The 15,631-nt window shown below is 38.3% G+C and overlaps 1 protein-coding gene and 1 long non-coding RNA gene across 4 annotated transcripts in view; one reads left to right on the top strand and one right to left on the bottom strand.

Annotated features, from left to right (window-relative positions):
• The window catches only part of NR3C1 (nuclear receptor subfamily 3 group C member 1), a 740,177-nt gene that overhangs the window by 303,810 nt on the left and 420,736 nt on the right, over nucleotides 1–15,631 (top strand). The gene's annotated exons all lie outside the window — the stretch shown is intronic.
• Nucleotides 5,435–13,928, bottom strand: LOC136794171 (uncharacterized). Its single transcript, XR_010840549.1, has 3 exons — nucleotides 13,502–13,928; nucleotides 9,405–9,578; nucleotides 5,435–8,082 (listed from the first exon to the last, which is right to left on the bottom strand). It is a non-coding gene; the product is annotated as an uncharacterized lncRNA (long non-coding RNA).

Below are 15,631 nucleotides of genomic sequence, written 5' to 3'. Positions count from 1 at the left end.
TGTCATAACTCTTCTTAACTCAAATGTTACCACCTCAGATAAACCTCCTTGATGACCTTTTCTAAAGTAATCAGCCCCTCACCAGTTGCACTCTGTCACATCCCCCTATATTGTTGTATTCTTAAGACTTAATACTATGTGAAGTCATCTGTGTCTCTACTCATCTACATTTATATATTAACAACCCTCACTAGAACATAAACTCAGGAGAGTAGGAAACTTCTCCGTCTTGTTCACTGCTCTGTCCTCAGAGCCTAGAGTAGTGCCTCTTCTCTCTTCTCAAACCCTGCTTAAATGACAGTACAAGGATTTTTTAAGAGTTATCAATTGGCAAGGACAGAAAGCAGGGGTGAGAAGAAAAGTGTAGTGGAGGGACTTCCCTGGTGGTCCAGTGGTTAGGACTCTGCGCTCTCACTGCCGAGGGCTCAGGTTCAGTCCCTGGTCAGGGAACTAAGATCCCACAAGCAACATGGTACATCCAAAAAATAAAAAGTAAATATAATAAAGTAATATGCATTTAAAAAAAAAAGTGGAGTGGAGTGGAGGTGAGGGGTGGTGCTAGAAAAAATAAATAAGTGCTGATGGGTTCCTGTACCAGCCCTCCAGGGTCCTGGTGAACCCATCTTCCCAGAGTGTACACTCTAACTCTGATTTAGTATCCTTTCTTCTAGACAGTGCTGATCCCAGATCTGGTCTAAGTATCATGAGCTTAAATATGTTTTTCTGCCAGTAAAAAGATGAAAGAATCAATTCCTTTAGCCCCATCTTTTCAGAGATGCCTGTTGTTAACATCTGAGCAGACTTCTAATCTTGTTTCCATACTTTCTGTTTTTACATAATTAACATTGCACTCATCTAACTAGATACTGATGCTGCTGGCAAGCTAATAAGGTAGACTTCATGCTTTGGCCTCTTAAATCCACCGAATAGTGTACTTAAAAGGAAAGTCAAGTCAATAATATTAAAAGAGATACAGAAGCCAAACGGGAAACTGGTAGAGAAAAGTTCCTATTAATTTATATTTTTAATATTTCTTATTCTTTGTGTCTTATTACAAATGACATTTATGTGATTAAAAACAGGTTATTTCCTACTAGCCCTTCTCCTCCTATTACATATTTTTCATCTGAATGTATTACTTCTCAGCTTGTGACACAAAAGTTGGTGACTGTGGAAATGATTATAATGTCATGAAAGATTGTGGCTTTAGAGGGAAAATAACCAGCAGGGACAGAACCTAAGCCACAAAGTTCCAGTGTTGCTGCAAATCTCATTAGAAGAAATCAAAAAGGGCATTGACCCCATAATGTGAACTGACCCCATAAATGTGAACTGGTTTAAACCCTCTTTCATGCATATCTCTGAAACTATAGGCTGGACATCTATTGGGGACAAAAAATGAAGGCTCAAACTATTCCACAGTCTTTGAAGTGAGTCAGGGATAATTTGGGGAAATGGATCTATAGCCAGATGAATTTCTGAAAACCAAATCCTGTCAAATTAAAATACTTCTTTTATAACTTTGAATATGGTAATTAAGGATGGAGTAAGTCATCTTTAAATGGTTGTGATATTTCTAAGTGAAGAGGGAAAAAATGTTAGTTGATATTCTTTTAAGAGAATGGCTCAGATTTTAAGCAGTTCTTAGGTTCATGCTCAGTATCTTTTCAATAGTGGGGCTTCCCAGCTTTCCACATTCATAATGAATTGGTGATATGTCTTCTCCTTCTGGAAATGATGGAATGAGACCTTCTTGGATGCCATCCCTGCAGAAAACCACTTTAAACTTTGATACAATGTAAAAAGCTGGAGATACTGGAGAGTGAACAAGAGACACTCCAGTAGGAAGGACGCACTTACAGGAGGGTGGAAGGGGAGCTGTATAAATTAAGTTCCATGTTCACAGCTTAGGCTAAGGACAGATGACACAACGTACTCAAGGCAGCAGGGGTGCTTGTGTAAAAAAGAAAGTCTTTCTGGCCAGGAGAACCAAGATACACTGAAAAGAATGGAGGAATAGCCGAAAGGAAAGATCTGGAGAGAGGGACGTAGGGAATGCCCAAATTCTGTCTACCCATATCTGTGACTGTCTCTTAAGCTATCATGCATGGTGTAGACTCAAAGCAACTAAGCTGAAGACAGAAGACATGAACAGAGACTGCAGCTGCCACCTAAGAAACAGTTCGGTGTTGAAGTTCATAAGTTAACTGCCACCCAAAACAAAAGAAATAACACTTGATGGAGGAAAATAACAACATCCAGAATCTCCACTACTTAATATTCACAATGTTTAGGATACAGTCCAAAATTATCCAACATGCAAAGAATCAAGAAAATGGGACATGTTCTCAAGCGAAAAGAAGATCAGTTGAGTCTGACCCCAGAATGATCCAGATGTTGAAACTAAATGACAAGGATTTGAACATGGTTATTATAACCTAAATGATGCATAGGATGAATGAAAAGATAAGAAATTTCCTCAGAGAAATAGAAACAATAAAAATGAATCAAATGGGAAAAAAAAGAACCAGGCGAAAATCTAGAACTGAAAAATATAATATCTGAAATTAAAAATTAACTGGACAGACTTCAGAGTTGAATGGAGATGTAAAATAAAAGAGCAAGTGAATTTGAAGATAGCTTAGTAAAAAATTATCTAATGTGAATAATGGAGAAAAAGATGAAAAACAACAAAAAATGAGCCACAGAGACCTGTTAGATAATATCAAATAGTCCAATATATGTGTAAATGGGATCCTATAAAGAGAAGGGGGAGAGAATGAGTGAAAATATTTGAAGAATTCATGACTAATTACTAAATTTGATGAAACACAAATGTAAAGATACACGATGATCAATGAAAACCAAGCAGAATAACCATAAAGCAGCCCTCACCAAGGCTCATCATAGTCAGACTATAGACATCCCAAGATAAAAAGCAAACCTTAAATGCAGCAAGAGAAAAATAATACATTACATACAAGGGAAGAGTGCTCTGGTTACTGGATGGTTTCATGGCAGAAACTATGGAGACCAAAAGAGGGCAGAGCACCTTCTCTAAAGTAATAAAAGAGAATAAAAATCATCAAGCCAGAATTCATTACCCAGCAATCACCCTGCAGAATAAAGACTAAGTAATGAAATTTTCACATAAAATGAAACTAGAATAAATTATCACCAGTAGACCTGAACTTCAGGGTACCCTAAATAAAGTTCTCCAGGATGAAAGGAAATGATATAAGATAGAAACTCAAATCCCCAGAAAAGAATGAAAAGCACTGAAAATGGTAAAGATCTGAGTAAACACAGATGACTTTTAAAACATTTGCCTTTTTCCTCAATTTATTTACAAACCATGTAACAATTTAAAGCAAAAATTGTAACATTGTCTTGTGAGATTTATAATGTATGTAGATGTCATACAAATAACCCTTTAGCATAGTGGAAAGCAGGGTAGATATGGACCTATCTGGATACAACACTTCTACAATTTATCTGAAGTGGTAAAATATTAACTGCACATCGACAGTAAATAGTTATGGATGTATATTGTAATCCCTAGGGCAGCCACAAAAAATAATAATACAAAGAAATATAGCTGAAAAGCTAATAGATTCAAGGCACATATGTTAGGAAAATATGAGAACTCTATGCTGTTCTTGATGACATTCTCTAGTCATTCCTTGAATTAGACTAATTATTATTATTATTAATGATAATAATGAGTGAAGCCTAACTCATAGAATGGCCAAAGGATGGCACCCTCCTTCTGTCATCTTTATATTTTACATTATAGATGCCACAAATAAAGGCAACAAAAACAAAAATAAACAATGCGACTACATCAAACCAAAAAGGTTCTGCACAGCAAAGGAAGCCATCAATGAAGTGAAAAGGCAAACTACAGAATGATAGAAAATATTTGCAAATTGTATCTGATAAAGGACTAATATCCAAAATATATAAAGAACTCATACAATTCAATAGAGAAAGACAACACTATTAAAAACTGGGCAGAGGATCTGAATAGACATTTCTCCAGAGAAGACATACAGATGGCCAGATACATGAAATGTCCTCAACATCACTAACCATCAGGGAAATACAAATCAAAACCACAATGAGATAATCACCTTACCCCTGTTAGAATGCCTGTTCTCGAAAAGGATAAAATAACAAGTGTTGGTGAGGATTTGGAGAAAAGAGGACCCTTGTGCACTGTTGGTGGGAATGCAAACTTGTGCAGCCACTTTGGAAAACAGTATGAAGTTTCCTCAAAAAATTAAAAATAGGACCCCCATATAATCCAGCAATTCCGCTTTTAGGTATTTAACCAAAAGAAATGAAATCACTATCTTGAAAAGATATATGCATCCCCATGTTCATTGCAGCATTATTTACAATAGCCAAGACATAAAAACAACTTAAGTGACCATGGATGGATGAACAGGTAAAGAAAATGTGATACATAGGGACATATATAGATGTACACACAAAATTGCATGTGTATATGTGTGTGCGTGTGTGTATATACATGCATATACATTAAAATACACTCAAAGGAATATTAGTCAGCCATTTAAAAAAAGAAGGAAATCCTGCCATTTGTGACAATATGGATGGACCTTGAGGGCATTTTGCTAAGTGAAATAAGTCAGACAAAGAAAGACAAGATCTCACTCACATGTGGAGTCTTAAAACAAAAAACAAAAAACTGAACTTATAGATACTGAGAACATATTGGTGGTTGCCAGAGGCCAGGAATGGGTAAAATGGGTGAAGAGGGTCCAAAGGCACAGACTTCCAGTTATCAGATAAGTAAGTCCTGGGGATGTAATGTTCAGCATGGTGACTATAGTTAGCAAGACTGTATTCTGTATTTGATAGTTGCTAGGAGAGGAGATCTTAAGAGTTCTCCTCACAAGAGGAAATTTGTAACTATGTGTGGTGACAGATGTTAACTAGACTTATTGTGATCATTTGCAATATTTGCATATATCAAATCCTTTTGTTGTATACCTAAAGTGAAAAGAGTGTTATATGTCATATATGTCAATTATATACATTTTTTAAATGTTACAGTATAAAAGTATTATGTGGTATACTGTGGTGTGGACTTTCACATACATATGGTAAAGGCAAGGTAAGACCCCCCCCCCTTTTAGAAAGGAGAAGACTGACTATGCAGAGAGTAATTAATTGATGATTCCCAAAGAAACATTAGGTCAAAGAATCTTGCCCCAACACCAGTCTGTGGACCTCAGCTGCCTATCTAGAATGGACTAAAAGAATCTCTTCCACTGATGACTACTGAGGAACGCCTAGTTTCAGGGAGAGAATAGATAGGTTATGGGTAGAATGACATCAGAAACAGAGCACATACCTATGGGTCATGTGTTTATGTGAAAGAATGCTATAGACCCCTGATGCTAGTTGATTATGATGAATTTTATTTTCACAGGGCAAAATTCACAACTGTTAGTAACGGAAGAGGAAGTAATCTGTAAGCAGGGCCTCTTTCAGGAAGGAGGCACAATTATCTCTATCAAGACCCCAATCTTGAAAGCCTCTTCTGCCCACATATTCAAGACTATGAAATACCCATCTCTTTGGGACGGCCTTTGAGTAATCCTAACAGAATTTTACCCTAAATGGTCTTGTATTCATGGCAAAGAATAAATTTCTTTGTTATCTTGAGCTCAAGTACATAGAAAATGGGGGGATGTTCTGTATAGCAGTTTGGCCCTTAATATGCTGAGCACCAAAATTTTTAAAAAGCAATCTTTGAAAATAGATATCATATCTAAGCTGGCAATTCATTCTGTTTTTATGACTCACAGCAGTTTGGTTGGGCAGGGGGAGGGAGATGGTTGTGGGGGGAGAAGTTGATTATAAGTTTCAATAAATTAAACTTCATATGCTTTCATATTTTGCTTTGACTCTTAAGATATTCAGGTCACCAAAATAGAATTAGTTACCACTGATCAAGACAGGAACAATATGGGAACAATATGGGCCTAGAATTTTTCGTTCATCATCTACAGAAGAGGTTTATATAGGTAGTCTAATGGAGCATTTGGCTTGCTGGCTAGGTTGCTTTTAATTCTTAGCTCCTAGGACTCATTGAAGAGTTCCCAAGGAAAATGGGATGATGGTGATTTGTGCGTTTTGTTTGCTCCTGTTGTATGCTAGGCATTCTATGGAGGGATTTACATTTCTCATTATTTAATCCTCAGATCAGCTCAGTGAGGCAGTGGATACTATGCCCATTATACAGAGGAGGAAATTGAGCTTTCCCAAGCTAGTAAGTGGTAGAACCAAGGTGTGGACCCAGATCTACCTAACTCTAAAGCCCATCTCTCCTCCCACTCCTCTTAATCAATTTGTTCTCCTTCTCTTTTATAATACATACTCCTTATGGGCCACCTGACACCTAAACTGATTTTGAGAACACCAGCATTGCATTATAACCACCTCAGTGATGTTATAAGAAAGGATCAGCAGGGCATTTCAGAATTTCAATTCAAAGAAATCATTTGATGCCCTGCGTGTCAAGGTTATGAATGCCAATTTGTTCAATGCTCTCATCTTAGTGCAGATTGCCCTCCAAGAGGAGGCAGTCTATGCTTCCAGATGGTCAGGTCCCTGAATTTCTTAATCCACATGATATCTGGCAAAGTGATGTAATCAGGAAGTGTCTCAAATATTGGAATGAAAATGATCTAAGCATAAACAGGATTGTTTGATAGGTGGCTGACTAAATTAAAGTACAATCAAATAGAACACCTTTTTCAGACTATCACATTGCTCAACATAGAAAATCTTCACTCCACTGTTCTTATCTAGTATGGCAGGAAATCTCTTCTGTTTGTCTGAATTGCAGACATGTTGCTTTATGCCAATGATTCTTGTCTCCATCAAACCCAAAGTTCACTTTTCTAAAAAAAATAACATCTTCTTGACCATCCTAAATAGAAATTCATAGATTTGATAACTCATATAAAATTTTAGAAAAGAATACAATATCCTATATATTTAATGTAAAAAGGGAAATAAAAGTCATAACATTTCATCAGTAAAAATCTCAGGTGTGACAGCCATAGAAGAGATTTTTTAAAAGACACAGTGTATTACTATAGATATTGCTATTACTAATACTAATAGTATGTATTAGCATGTATGCAACCACAGTGCAGCTTGATACAGGTGTGTACACTGGTGACTCAAAAACTACTTAGTGTATTGCTATCTGAGTTGTGATTTTTTTTTTTTTTTGCTCTTCCCTCCCACCTTCCCAATGATGACAGCCTCTTGGTAAAGTTCCAAGGAAATCAAAAGCCAATCTCCTTCTTTGATTTTTACAGTAGTTGCATTCCTGGAAAATTCAGACTGCATTAAAACTGTATAAAAACATTTCATGATTATGTCTAAAAGAGTTGGTTTTAGGCTCCACGATGTCTGTCAGGACAATGCTTTGTTGTATAAGACTGTCTAATCTAGCCTCCATGGGCCCCATTCACTAAATGCCAACCACATTACCTCAATCACTGGGACTAGCAAAAAATGCCCCCACAAACTGCCAAAACATTTCTCGGGAGGTGGTATCCCCCTCCTTGAAAACCACTGCTTTGGCAGCCCACTGAGTTCCTGAAAAGCTGTGTGTAAATTTAATTTTCTTACCTGGATCTGCATTTTCACATATTAAGCTTTCATAAAATGAGGTACATTTTTTAAAAAGACAAACCGGTTTCTGTAGAATGAACAAAAATGTCCCTGATTCACTTTAAGTAACGTTCTTGATTCACCCTAAGTAGTGACATAAGACACTACGCACTGATGTCTGCCAAGGGAGAACTCAGAGTTAACTTACATATGTACAGAAGCTGGTAAACAAAGAGCAGACAGACCACACGTTTATAAAGATGCACAGGTACACATACAGGCATCTGTATATTCAGCTGACTCAAGGGCTAGGCAAAGGCCCTTGGCTGTCTCACAGGTCCATGGGGTCAACTCAGGAGAAAGGTGATCCCGGGGAGAGGTGGATGTCTCCTAGCCCAGAGTTGCTAGGAGACAAAAAGTCTGTGAAGGAAACAAAGGATGTGAGTCAGGGTAGAGTTTGAATGTGTAAATGTAAACTTAGGGTTAAGGGTAGCAGTGATGTCACTGTCAGCCCAGGTGAAGGTGACCAAGGCTCTGAGAACTACCTGGTAGATATTGCTTCTTGAATTACATGCTCTTGCATCTGGATCTTGAACTGGAGGGAGCTACTGATGGATGGCCCAGAAGGATATTTGAGTCCCCATCCTGGAATGGTAGCGGTGCATGGTTTATTAGCTTCTTTCCCTCACTGCTCACAAGACACCTTCTGCTACCTTTATATCTCAGGAAATCCCACCCACTTCAGCTGTGTGAGGCAGACATCTGTTCACCATATTGCACGGACCAGGGGAGTGTCTGTTTTTCTGTCTCTTTGGGAGAAGGAATGGTGGGCGTGACTCCACACAGAAATTCTGGCAAGCCAGTAAAGACCACCGTCCAAGCTCCTTCAAGCTAACCACGCACGGCTCAGTCTTACTGTAGTTTGCATGCCTGCCTTAGATTCCTCTCTTTAAGAAGCCTCCAAAAATCAGGCCCAGACAGACTCCAACACCTATTCATCTGAAGTTTACTAGGCAATGTGCCTGGTGTCATTTGAGAGAGCTGTTTGGCAGCCAGCATTTTTTTTTTTTTTAATGACATGATTGCCCAGGCTTTCAAATCCCATTATGAAACTTTTCATCCTTTACTTGGGGCTTTTTCTTTTTTTTATCTGCCATTTTAGTTTGATGGAAAGAGATGATGAGGAGAAATATTTGCAAAATTGCTCTTTGGTGCCAGATGATGCAGTGAGGCATGATTGCTGAACACATTTGGCGGATCTATAGTTGGCCCATTCTTTCCTGTCCTGAAGCTCTTAATGACTGACAGAGCTGGCTATCAGGGAAGCCACCCCTGGCATGGATAGGAAGAGGGTAGGACTAATTTCAGGGCAGCTTGGAGATTCATTAGAAGAGCTCTAGTGAGCTGCCTTGGGGCTAGCTCCACCTTTGGTCACAGAAAACAAGGACACCCCTAGCTGTGTCCTGCCATGCATTCAGAGCCCTGCATGGAGACAGCCCATCTGTTATTAGAAACAGTCACCAGCCAACAGCAGTGTTATGCCTGCTGCTTCACTATGGTAACACATAACTTCAGGGCTGTAATATGATCCACTTCACATCAAGGGGAATATATGGTACATCATACCTACCCTAAGAACACGGGCTTCAGAACTGGCTTTAAGAGAAACAGTCATATCTTCTCATGAACGTTCTCTTAGGTGTTTTCAGGCATCAGACAGTTCTTCTCTCTTATCAGCTTACCTATAGAAAGCTGTAGGTGATGTTACAGTGTGGCACTCACATCTTCTCAAGTGTTCATATACATTCGGTTTGCTGGGAGAAGTAGATGCAGGATTCCTGGGGCACTCGGCCTCGTGAGAGCCAGAAGGTTATTTATCTTCACAGCTGTGACCGAGCATCTAGCATGGTACCTGACTATGTAGTAGGAATGAATAAACATGGAAGGCAAACAATGGCTGAGTGGACAAGCCATTCCTCCGTCCTCCCACCTCCTTCTCTCCCTGACTCCCCCATCCCACTCCACCCCACTCCCATTTCCCCGAAAAGCTGGGTCAAAGTCAGTATAAAATCTAGTCATAGAATAGACATAGTGTTAAGTGGCTTAGAGAAGTGGTGTACATATTGGTTATGAGTTTGGACTTGGGAGTCAGAAAGACCTGCATCTAAGCCTTATCCTCTACCACTTGTTGTTTGGGTGACCTTGGACAAATTGTTTAATATCCCTTAGCTTATTTCTAAATCTAGAAAGTGGAGATAATAAGAGTCCCACCATATCCATTTGTTACGAGGATTAGAGATAATTCATGTAAAGTGCTTGGCACTGTGCCTGGGATTTTAGTATTCAATATGTTATTTTTCCATAGGCTGTTCATTACGACTATGTGGGTATCAGCCCAGCTAGGTAAACACAGCTAGGCCTGTGCCTCTCCGAGGAAAATAGCTATCTCCTTCATCTCTGGAGCAACTGGAATGATTCTTTGTACTGACTTGACCATTGATTAGCTTGGTTGCTATGGTTACGTTACTTAACCTTTGGGACTTCTTTGTTGTAGACAGAGATGGCTGCTATATCTACAGTCAAAGATAATCACACGTGAAAATGATTGGGAAGGATCCTAAAGAATGAGTTTTTGGTTTATGCTATTGTCTAGATGCCTAACATTTTAGGATTAAGTTAGGGAGTGGGAAGGGGCATAAAAGTCTGGGGGTCCTGTGGAACGTACATTAAAGGCATTTATCCCAACTTTACTGACTCATGCATCAATGAATTGAAGGACTCGTGATTCATAACAACAAGGCCAACTGCTCTAGTTGTGTGTAGACCAGTAAACATGTCCTTTTGGGAAAACTAAATAAGTCACATGACATCAGTTTTTATTTCAGTGATGCTCCATGATGTTAAAAAGAAAATTGTTTTAGCTTCAGACAGTTAAAAACAAAAAACTCAGGCCGTATTATTTTCTACCAGTATATAGTTTTTCACTCCTACACAGTAAAACAAAATCACAAGAGTGGAAATGAAATGGCAAAGAAGGTAAAAGAAAATAATGGATCCAATCATCTTCATTATTATATGAATGTTACTTGAGCATACGATGCTAAGCTCTTTGCATATATTATCTCACTTAATTCCAGAATATAGACACCATTATCTCTGTATGGGAAGAAGAAATTAAGACTTATAGATATGAAGTAACTCGGCCAAGTCACAGGCTGTGAATTGCAGAGCATTGCCCTTTCTTTGATGTCTACTTTCCTTGTTTTGTTTTCTCAATGACGGCTGAGGTCATCCCCTCTTGGTGACAGAGCACGAGGTAGAGTGACGTTTATAGCACTGGATGACTCAGATTGCTATTAATCTCCTCTTGAACTGGCAAAAAGTTAAGAATGATCTTGTGCCATTGACACAGGCTATGGTGTGCCATTGACACGGGCTATGGTATCCCATACGGTTTCCTCCATAGCCATAGATCTGAATCAGTCTGCAGTGACTGAGGTTCTACCCCTCTTACATACCATCAGTCCCTTAATCCCTGCAGTGATCTATTGGGTGGCCTTTTGTCCATTAGCCTACTGTTCACTTTCCTTCATCATCATTTATGGAGCATGTCTTTTAAGTAAAGCCCATCCATACTGGGCATATGGAGTCAGACAAGTGAAAAAGATTGTCCCTGTCCTCCAAGAGCAACTGCTTTAGTGAAAATGACATAAATGACTAACTAGGTAGGTCAGTAGGTAAATAAAGAGATGCATAGATAGATGAGACAGTGACAAATACAAGAATAAAAGCCAGAATAATGTGCTATGTGAGCAGGGATGGAAGGGTGACTAATTCCAGCTGAAGGCTGGGGATCTGCAAATCCCTCTTAGAAGAGGTAGAATTTGATATGGGCTTTTAAAGATGAATGAGGGCTGAATCTGGGAGAAGGATCATGCTACCAGGCAGAGAAGGCTGTCTTAACTATCAAATCCGGAGATGGCCATCTTGTACGTTTCTTCCACTGAGCCCAGGTATAGTATGAATTCCCTTCCCTATACACTAGTCTAAGGGATCACCACCAATTCAACAGAACTGATTGATTTATGGGATGAATCCTCTTGACCGTTCCTGACTTAGCACTTTAGTGATTTCAAAGGCAGGACTGTTATGCTAAGAAACGGGAATGGTTGCATCCCAGTAGACTCAAGTAAATGGCCATTTGGGTTCAGAGAGGGACTTCTGACAAAAAATAAAGCACACAACAAATGTAAGTACCTATTTAGAGATATGTCCTTGGAACCTCTTATCTCCTACCTTTCTCTCATCTATACCTCTCTGGATGCTTTATTTCACAGAGACATTTCTCGTGCATCTATTTTGTGTAGGGCGCTTTGCTAGTTACCGTACAAAAAAGTATAAGATATGGCTTCTGTTCTCAAAGAGCCATCAACTAATGGGAGTAACAAGGCCAATGTTCAGAAAACTCTGTTCAAGTCCATATAATCAAAATGTCATCTGCATAAGTGTATTGAAGTTCTCCACTATCCCATCTACCACAAAATGAACTGGCATGAGAAAATTCTGTCTCTAAAATGTAGCATCTGGCCTCAAGAGAAAGGGACCCGCACAATAAGAAATGACTTTTTTTCTCTCAAGATTTCTCAGTTTTAGTCCATCTATGTGATTTCACATTCAAATGCAAGTTTTGAGATATATTTATAATTTCCCTTTGGACTGGACAGCATTATAGGCTATGAATCCCAGTTGATCATCTTACCTGTAATAATGAGCCTGTAAAAGTAGGGGGAAAAAATGACAAGACAGAAATCCCTTTCCAAATTAATGTTGGAGCCAACTGGAATAAACTACTTTTATATCTGACCCTGAATGTGTACAAGAAGAAGAGAGAAAGTGTATTTTCAACTAATTTAAATAAAAGATAAAATTGAAACAGAAAGCCAGTAACCAATTTAGTCATCTGGTTACAAAGAAAACATACTCTACTTCATTGTTGTAATAGCAAACATCAATGGAGTAGAAAACTGACTGGTCTTCTTATATTGGGACAAAATCTGATGCTTGGTTGCTAGGGAAGCTCTGCTCATATTAGCCTTGACTACATCCTCTGTAATGAATTAGAGCCTTTAACATCTCATCAGCGCATCACGAACACAAGTTTTAAAAGCCATATTGAAAAATATGAAATGTTGCAGTATTGTTAATGTTGTGAGAACAAGTGGTAAGAGGTCAAATTTACAGTTCTGCAATGGTTCTTTTGCATAGTACTTTATACTTCTATTCTTCTTTATGTATTTTCACCTTGCTTCACATTTTACCATTTTGATCTTTAATCATCTCTAATCCATTTTTGTAAATGTTTTTATAAAAGGGTATGTTGATTATTCTTGACCGAAGCATTTGCATAAACAAGTTTGAAGCTGTATTACCAATCTGCATATGGGTCATTCTGTCCGGTACAAATGTGATGATGGAACACAAATAAAATTTGCATTTCTATCCATATTAAAAATTATTTACAGATCTCCTCTCTCTCTTTTACATAGAGAATTCATGGCACTTAGATATACAGCGAAGTGATTCCGTTATACATACATACATGTACTTTTTTAGATTCCTTTCCAGTATAGTCCATTACAAGATATTGAGTATAGTTCCTTGTGCTATACAGTAGGTCCTTGTTGGTTATCTATTTTATATACAGGAGAGTTCTATAATGTTTAAAGTGAGTCTGTTTTGTTTTGAAGGCATTTGACAAAGTGAAATAGCAGAGAGCAATATCCAAGATCAAATAGCAGACTGGAAAGTAAGGCATATAAGGAAAGAGGGAAATACTTACCATTTGTATCCAAAGCAAGACTTCCCAGATAATTCACCTGACTGGTCCAGTCGTGGATCAAGTAGTTTGATCCTAGCTTCATCAAATTGGGTTACAATTAAGACTCTAACACACAAAATACATATTTTAAAATTTCTTCATTAACTATCTTTCTTTCCACACAATGTTATATCACTGTTTTTTCTCATTGTGATTTTCAGATCTTAGAGTGGTGTAAATCAAATGTAATAGCAAGAGTAAAGAAAACAAAATCACAACATGGAGAAAAGGAGCAGTCAAGAGTCAGGGCATGCATGAGGGTAAACGCTCCAAGCACATGCACTCAGATCCTCTCTATTGAAATGGAATGTGCCACCACAGCATTCCAGGCCCCCCCTTTCCAACCTATAATTAATGTGTGTCTCCTTTGTGGCACGAAACTACAAATGTTCTCAGAGGTGAGCTACGGGCATTTCAGAGCATGGCACAGGGCTGGGAGGAGAACAACGTGGGTAGATGACCACACACCATCATTTCCTTTTCTGATGTCACCAGAATGTCATCAGCAGAGCCACAGCCCAACAGGCGGGTAGTAGAAGATATGGAGATGCATTTTAGACAGAAAAAGGCACTCCATGCATATACAAGTATGGTAGATGTTGAGTCCCATGTGTTACTGTCTTTTCTCTTAATTTGTTTCAGTCCTTGAATGTTTTATTATAATTGATGTGTTCATTTTCTGTACTTGCGGCCAGGAGTGTTGCAGTGAACATAACTTTAAAATTCAAGAAATCCATTAAACAAATAGTTTATGTTGATAAAAGATTAATTCAAATGATTGAAAACACATAGTACCAGCTCTGAATGAAACAATTCTTTAAGAAAAAAAAAAATCACATTATCAAAACTCTAGCCCCAGATTGCCACTTGATTAGTCTAAAAATACAAGGCTGGCGTGAAGCCCAGAATGTTGGCAAGTGGAGCTTTGATTGACCTAGACAGGCAAGGGATTCCAGAGCTGAGGGCCCCTTGTTAAACAAGGCCTGGCTGCAGTTGCCCAGGGTCTAAATTGGGGATCCATTCGCAGAGATCCACAGTGGACTTCAACTGTCACGATTTGTGTACACAGAGAGAACTTCTCTTTAGTCAGGATGGTGACTTCCTACCTGAGGCTTTCAATAGGTTGGGATTTTAGGTAGAGTTCATGCTGAGGGGAGAAATCAAAATTTAATTTGGTTGGGGGTGGGTAGAATGTGTGTGAGAGAGTAACACAGATATAACTAGAGTTGTTGGTCACTTTCTTTCATGCTAAATGTTTGAGGAATTGATTTCTCATAGATCTCTGTGTCATATGTAGAATGTTGAAAGGTACGTGTCATTTATCTATCTATAACCAAGTGAGCCTGACTTGTACCAGCTAGCTAATCATGCATGACTATAATAGCATTGGACACTTTGTCTTCATAGCTAAGTATGCCTTCTATACACTTTGCCCGTGACTTTAATTGGGCAATTAGAGTCCATTGTGATCTGAGCCCCTCCTGATCCTAAGGTTTTTGTTTCTTCGTTTCTTTCTTTTGCCTGTCCCAAAGACTCTTCATGAAAGCTGATTTGTCAGCCACAAAAAAAGTGAGATTTTATATGTTAATATTTGTAAAATTATGTGTGCAAGTGCAACATAAACGTTTATTGTTTATGCAGATCAAAATTAGTATATTAATCTAAAAGTACAGAGAGTGTGTTTCACTGTTTGTCTTATAAATTCAAACTGGTACTTGGAGTTTATAGTATCGACTAATTTCATATTTTGCATGTTCAAATTCTGATGACTGCAGTTAAATTTAATTCGTTTCAAAGGAAAAAGAAACATCCTTTTTATCTTCTTCCACTGACTTGCTTTACCCTCGTTTATTTTTCTGGTTTGAATTGAAGATAGACTAGTTTAAAAAAACAACAACCCTCTAGAATCTCTTGACCATTTTTTCTATAACCCCAGTTGCTGCACAGAGGATCTTTTTATTTGATTTATCATATAATCTCGGACTCCGACACTGTTTTCTTATCCATAAACTGGGATAAAAATATCCTTCCTGCCTTCTTTTCGCAAGTAATGTGAGAGTGTCCTTTATTGGTACTGAAAATTGTTTTCAA

The sequence above is a fragment of the Kogia breviceps genome, chromosome 4 (assembly GCF_026419965.1).
Source record: "Kogia breviceps isolate mKogBre1 chromosome 4, mKogBre1 haplotype 1, whole genome shotgun sequence".
Lineage (NCBI taxonomy): Eukaryota > Metazoa > Chordata > Mammalia > Artiodactyla > Physeteridae > Kogia > Kogia breviceps.
The sequence above is the reverse complement of the archived record's forward strand: the minus strand, read 5'-3'. Positions and strand labels throughout refer to the sequence as shown.